Here is a 7,480-nt window from a genome sequence, read left to right as displayed (position 1 = left end):
TGTACAGGATGTTACCTGTAGTCTCCCCAACTACTACTACCTTTCATGTAAGGGCTGCCATCCATTTTGGTCTGAAAACTGTTACTGAATTAAATTAAATCTAAAAACTGAAGTTTTCCCTCCACCCCTTGTTTTAGACTGTCTCTTTTATTTTCTCTCAGAATACTGTCCTTTCATCCTCCGTGATGAAGACCTTAATTAATGGACCTTCTTACTCATCTCAGAAGTTAAAGCCACCTACATGCAGTAAAGATGTAAGACGCACTGATTGACAGACTAAATGTAATTTTTTAGGGGAGCAGGACTGGCGCAGTGGTGAGAGCACTCGCCTCCCACCAATGTGGCCCTAGTTCGATTCCTGGTCCCGGCGTCATATGTGGGTTGAATTTGTTGTTGTTTCTCTCTTTTCTCCGAGAGGTTTTCGCTGGGTACTCTGGTTTTCCCCTTTCCTCAAAAACCAACACTGTCAAATTTCAATTCGATCTGGAATGCACGGACACATGTTGAATGAGCTCCTGAGCGCTCTTGGGGGCTGGACAATCTGCAAGCCAGCGAGTCATGCGAATTCCGCATTTAACTCTAAGCACGCATTTCAAATAGCGCTGATAAACTGTTATTAAGCCTAAGCACCCATTTTAAAGTGGTTAGCTTTCAATAACTGTGTGACTCGCATGTTGACTCGCTATCTTGGCTCACATGACTCACAGCCATGGCTTGCATGCCTTGCTGGCTCGCACATTGTCCAAACTCGCGCTCTTAAGGCGTTCTGTGGGCAAACAAATTCCATTTCCATGGAGTTCAAAGCAGTCAAGATATCTGGAAATGAGTTTGATCAACCACCTCTTAATTTCAGACATAAAATGCAACTCAGACTTCTTCTGACATCTTTCAATAGAACTTCAAGGAGGTTGAAAGCAGTCAACCAATGCTGATGTTTTTGAGATCTAGCTCTAATGAAAATGGAATTTTAAGCTCCGAGAGACATTTATACACAGAAAAAATTAAACTTTTAGATGACATATTTGATAAGGTTTGAAGTTTCAAATGTGGTCAATTAATATACAGATATTAAATTGAAGTGATGCCTTGATCTGGGGTTGTTGCTGTAACATCACGACCAAGACAGGGTTCGCGCTGGATTTTGTCTATACAATTCCAGGAGTATTCAAGGCGTTTTCAAGAACCAGAAGTTAAGTTTTCAAGGAGTCTTTATAAGAAGATTTCTATGCCATACATAGTGTTTCAGTGTTTTCTTTGCTGAAAAAGCCTACCTCATATTCCTTACCACATCCTGGAAGTTAAATACACGCACAGGCATTTTCATTTTGGGTTAAATGTTTCCCTAATAGTCAATTTTGGGCTCAATTTTTGAAATGTCTCTTTAACTTAGCATGATGCAATCTCAACAAATTTCACCCAAGCAAAAATTCAAAGAGTTTTCAAGCAGTTTTCTGCAAAATCCTATTTTTCAAGGGCTTTTCAAGCACCCTTGAAGTTCAAAATTACATTCAAGGGCTTTTCAAGGTCTTCAAGGAGTAGCACGAACCCTGCCAAGAAAATTTATATATAATTTTGTACTTGAAGAATCTTTCCCCTACCAAAAATGTGACTGCAAGAAGTCTACATTTTTGTACAAGAGACAAGAGCGACTGCAGTGAACATGAGCAACTGCAGCCATGTTGTCAGTGGTTTTGTTATACTTGTGCATTCGTTGGATCCCTCATTCTTTGTGTTATAGAGCTTATTCATTGTTGTGGCAGGAAGAAGGAGCATTTTGTGTGGAGCGTTTAGCGGTTTTTTCCGTTCCTTCGCCCCGTCTTCTTTCCACTGTTTATAAGTGTGATGGGTGGCTGTCTTGGGGCGGGGGGCTCATGACGGGTTTGTCAGGTTTTGCCGGCCACGGGTACAGTCTCTATCTTGGAGCTGGCTTCCAATAGTGGAAGCTCCAGGATGTCTCAGCCACCCAACCTCCACTTAGCGACGCAGTTGTTAAATAATAATTTAAATATTAACCTTTAGTCAATTTCGTGCAGTGAGCAAGTCAGTAAAATTACTGTAAAGTTAGACAAAATTATGGTGACAAAAATATTTACGAAGACATTTCAAAATTGTCTGAAACATGGGCATTTACAGGAACACATATTGGTGATGTTAAAATACAAGTAGATTACAAAGTCTAACATAAGCATGCATGCTTATTGTACATACCTGCAATAATTCTTTAATTTATAATTCAGAAAAGTCTGAAAATCACATCCTTGGTCAAAAAGTTTCCTCCTTTCAAGAAAACAAAACCGAAAATAAGCAGTGAGAGATTTTATCACTACAGCAGAGACAAGAAGTAAAGGATCCTCCTTCAAGATATATGTCATGCTCAATTAATTAACTAGTATGTACATGTACACAATAAATTAAGTTGCACATCTACAGTGTAATAGGCTGGTTTCGAATTGTGCAGCAATAAAAGAACAGAGTCGAGGTTCAGGGGAATAATTAGCATTCTCTTTTCTTCAAAACAAAGGAAAATGCAAATTACAGATTCCCCTGAACCTCGACTCTGTTCTTTTGTTGCTGCACAATTCGAAACTAGCCTATTCGAAAGTTCAGAAGGAGTTGCTTTAATTAAAAGATACCCCTGAGAGCCACAAAGAACAAACTATATAAAATTAAAGAAAGGCTATGTACTTCACAAAGTATTTCTCTGTTGTGCACAAGAATGGAATTTTCAATTTTACATAAGAAATGGTTTGCAGCCAGCCTTGCATGAAATACAGTGATGCCAACCTCTGGAGATCTAAATACCCCCCTCCCCTCCATGATCAACTGACCCACTTCTAGCCCACGTCCTCCTCTCCCCCTAAAAAATCAGGCCTTCTGATATTACGCGATGGTGCGATTTCGCACAATCGACCTCAAATAGCATCCGATCGCACAATTCGCGAAAAATCGCATAATTCACAAAAGGACAAACAAAATTCATAAAATGAAACATAAATCAACATGTTTAGAACTTAGAAATTCCTGCATAAATACGCCATTTTTAAGATGGAAAAAGGCTAAAAATCCTTTGCCACCTTCGATTTCATAAACATTCGAAGTTCAAGGCTTTATTTTGCATGTCGGGGACCTGGTACGAGTCTCCTTCTATTGGTGCAACACAAACACGCACTTACATACACACCACTGAAATGACACAGTTGTCTTCTCTTAGAGAAGAGATTTGTGAAAAATAACCAAAATTGTAAGTTTTTCAGCAAAATGTAGTTTCTTTCGTTGAAAACTGATAAAAACTTACTCATGGATAAGTTTGTTGTGAAAACGCCCACTTTTTCTTCGACGAAGAAGGAAGTTCCCACCTTCCGCCCAATCTGACAGCTCACGATCCAGCAAGAAAGTACCTCACAGGTAAGGTTCACATGGACAATGGACTGATCTTTTTCTCGTCGTGCAACATTAGGGCCGTTTATATGAGAGAAAATAAGCCGCGGCTTACTCTGGCCACGGTGTACAAAATACGCAAAAGGAACTATTTATACGAATATATATTCCCAGGTCAATATAAGCCACGGCTTGAAAAAGACGTGAACATAGATTTTGTACCATTTATACGGGGTGAACATTCGAGCCTTATGTAAGCCGCGGCGCTTATTTTCTCTCGTATAAATGGGGGTATGTCCCTATTGCGATTGACCATCTTCGGAAGTTCGTGGTTGACAAGCACCTTGATCATTCATTTGGCATGTTAGCTGTGTCCTTTCAACTTTTAACGTGGTGCACCGATAGTACAGAAGACCTACCTAATTTTTTTTATTTATCCCAACTAATGTCGATCGAGATACATAATTACTGTAACAGTTCCTTTGTGTTCAAAATGTCTTTAGGGCAGCAAAAAAGTGTGAAACCTTATAAAACAAGCTTAAAAATTGCTGAGAAAAAAAATCGCAGAATTTACATTATTTATCGCATAATTGGCCTTTCTAATCGCACAATCTGCCCTGAAAAAATCGCACCCTATCAGAAGGCCTGAAAAATGCACACACCCACCTCCTAAAAACAGTTTCCAAATCAAATCCACAGGGTCGCAATGATTGCAGGAAAACAGGGAACTAATTATAATTACAATAATTATTATACAGTAATGGTGGGTGACATAAATATTTATGAAGCTGTTTCAAAATTATCTGAAACTATGGGCACCTTTTATTTTTCCCAAGCCTACATTCTTGGACAAAAAGGGTTGAGAATATTAAAAACTGGGGTTCCTTTACGCACAGCACCCTCAATATCACATCCTAGCAGCCATCCCCCATCCCCCCTGAGCAATATTGATAATCCCAGGTTCGACACGTTTTCTTTCGAGTAGCAACATTGATCAGGGGGGATGGGGGGGCAAAACGAGAGCTTGTTTTTCATACTTGTGATCGTAGTTAGTCCAAAAGAAGAATTTTCTCAACAATTTTATCCAAGATTGTAGTTTTCATATCTTTTAAAATATTATTTCTGATATTAGTGGGTATTGTGTTATAATTAATTACAGTAAATTTCATTTGGAAGGCGCACAGCACTGAATTTGTAGGATTACAAAGTCTTACAAGCTCATTGTACATACCTGAAATAACTTGATCTTTAATAATATAATTCAGAAAAGTTTGGAAATCACACCTTCGCTTAAAACGCTTCCGCCTTTCAAGAAAACTACAGCAGAGACAAGAAATATAGCATCCACCTTAAAAAGATGTCATGGTCAATTCATAAATACATGTATGTAAGTTGCAGAATTCTAATTCAAAATTTTGCTTTCAAAAATCAGTGAGACTGTTACTACTACTGAGAGCCATCAAGAGCAAAATATATAGTTCAATAAAATTTAAGAAAGGTTGTGTACACATACTTCACAAAGTATTTAAATCTGTTTTTATAGAAGAATGAAATTTGGATTTTACATAACAAATGGTTTGCAGCCTGTGTTGCAAGACAAAAATAACAATGTCATGGTGAAGTGTTCAATTCAAATTCAAAAAAAAAAACTTCTCACTAACTGACACAATATCATTAAAACACAAGTCAGTCTGCTACGGATTAAGCATGTGTTTTAACAACCTACATGTTGTGTATGATATTGCTTTACAGATGTCAAGGGTAGGGTAGTTAATCACAAATTAAATCTACAATCATGGAGAAAGAGTTCAGGCTAATACCCTGTTTTTTACACTTGCATGTGGATCAGAACTCACAGAAAGAGGCATGTTCCCCCTCCCCCTACCTTATCTCTGCAGATGGGTGAAATAAGCCAGTGTGGGGATGGGGAGTCCTGATACAGGTATCAAGTATCACGCAACAAAAGATAAAAAGCCCTTTTTGTTATGGACAAGGAAGTTATATGATTCTGTCTGAGATTCTAGCCTCACAGGAAAGACCCTAGTCGCAGTCTTCCACCTTTTTAGTTATGGACACCAAAAGAACGTGTTCCAAATGGAGCTACTTTAATCTTAATATCCATTGAAAGATTGTCATCACAGTATGAGTTGAGGCACTTATGGTGCACTTATGGTGCATTTACTTTGCAGTGACCTTGCAGTGAAAATTCAGTCAGTTATCGTTCAACCAATTAATGATTTTTATTGAGCTTATCATTTTTATTCCAATAAATGACATGAATGTGTCAGATACGTATACAAATGTACAACTGCTGTACGTACGTCACTACAACATAGGAAATGAAATGACTAAAGTCAGTCTGGGCTCAGCATGGAAGTCGCTGGTGGAACATTTCATTTAAAGCAAGATCGAGTAAAGAGCGGAAGAGGTTGTACGAGAAGACATTGATGAACTCACCTAAATTCTCAGCTACGTAGATAAACTACAATTGGTGGGAATGCTGACTTCTGTTCACTCCATTTCTTTTAAGCCAAAACAACCCTGAAAAACCCACACACTTGGTGATAAACAAGTCTAAATCAAGCCAAGAAAGTTATTCACTTCAAAGTGTCCAGCTTGTGTGTCAGAGCAGATTAGTACTTCGGAATTTGTGCTGTCTCCAACATGCAGCCCAGCCATATCCATGCCATTACATTCCATTTGACCATTAACTCCGCTTTCCCCGTACAAAGGTGTATTTTGTTACAATATTTCTCAATTTGGGAAAACAGTTGGTTGAAACAATGGTGAAGGAAGCCTATCTCTTTTAACTCCATCCCTTATTCTCAATTTCTTAGACTTCGACGTCTATGTAGTGATGACTCCGATTTTTCCAGCAAATCAGAGGAGATGTGCCAGTTCTTCGAAAAACGTGGCTATCCTGTCTCTGTGGTCAAAGCGGGTCATCATCGCGCCCAACAATTTGATCGACAGTCATCACTACAAACGTCACAAAAAGATAAGAATGACAGAATTCCATTCACCCTCACTTTCCATCCTCATAATCACGCAGTCAAAAGCATCATTCTTAGTAATTTTAAATTACTCCAAAATGATCCCGAGACTGGTACTTATTTCATTCAAACGCGACAAAAACGTAGGCAACTTTTTAGTTAGAAGCGCGCTCAAAACTAACGAGCAACCCGGCACTTTCAAATGCGCGCGCTCACGATGCAAAACTTGTCTTTTCATTGTTAACACTAGCAAGATATCGGGACCTAAGCGATCTGTTAAGATCACCGATCGTTTCACATGTACCTCCGCAAATGTCATTTATTGCATAACCTGCACGTTATGCAATAAATTATACATTGGCGAGACAGGTAGACGACTAGGTGACCGATTCCGCGAACACCTTCGCGATGTTGAGAAGAATGACAAGGATGCATCCAAGCCAGTCGCTCGCCATTTTAATCTGCCTAACCACTCCAAAAAACACATGGCTATCTGCGGCCTTTCCCTACATCTAGGTACGACGGAAAGCCGCAAGAATCTGGAACAAAAATTCATCTTTCAAATCGGCACCCTTAATCCTCACGGTATTAACGAACGCTTTTCATTTAACTAATATATTCCTATTTTTCACGTTGCCATGTTACCACCAATAGCGTAGCTCCTACTCTACTATAAAAACTACACGTAACCCATAATCCCTCGATTCGCTCTGACGAAGGGCTAACGCTCGAAACGTCAGCTTTTAGAATCTCTGTACGGTGGCCAATTTACATTATCAACTCCGTTGATAAAACCAAATTTTTGTATACTACTTCCCAACCGACGCAGCACCACAGTTTCTTTAGAAACTACCCCTTCAACAACATATTTACACGCAGATTCATTTAATACTCTAAGCCATATTAAAACAACGAAATAAACGGACCGTTACACCGCTTAAGAAGTGGAAATTTGTTAGTTAAGCAAGCTTACCTTGCACAAAATGCAGTGAATGTTTTCTTCTTTCGGGCAATCTTAATTTGCGAACAGAAAGATCTTGGAGGCCTTTACATCGAAAATGAAGATAAAAGTGAAGGAAGGTTTCGTGCAATGGGTGTGTATCGAAGCA

General features: G+C 38.9%; 1 protein-coding gene across 1 annotated transcript in view; it reads right to left on the bottom strand.

Moving 5' to 3' along the window:
- The window catches only part of LOC138053258 (NLR family CARD domain-containing protein 3-like), a gene marked incomplete at its 3' end in the record, with an annotated part of 32,181 nt that extends 24,701 nt beyond the window's left edge, over positions 1-7,480 (bottom strand). Inside the window, exons 1-4 of the mRNA XM_068899915.1 lie at positions 7,345-7,480; positions 5,836-5,919; positions 4,610-4,683; positions 2,209-2,277 (exon numbers count right to left, since the gene is read on the bottom strand). The remainder of the gene's footprint in view (positions 1-2,208; positions 2,278-4,609; positions 4,684-5,835; positions 5,920-7,344) is intronic.

Source organism: Montipora capricornis, chromosome 6 (genome assembly GCF_036669925.1).
Source record: "Montipora capricornis isolate CH-2021 chromosome 6, ASM3666992v2, whole genome shotgun sequence".
NCBI lineage: Eukaryota > Metazoa > Cnidaria > Anthozoa > Scleractinia > Acroporidae > Montipora > Montipora capricornis.
Note: the sequence above shows the minus strand (reverse complement) of the source record. Positions and strands in the feature narration are given on the sequence as shown.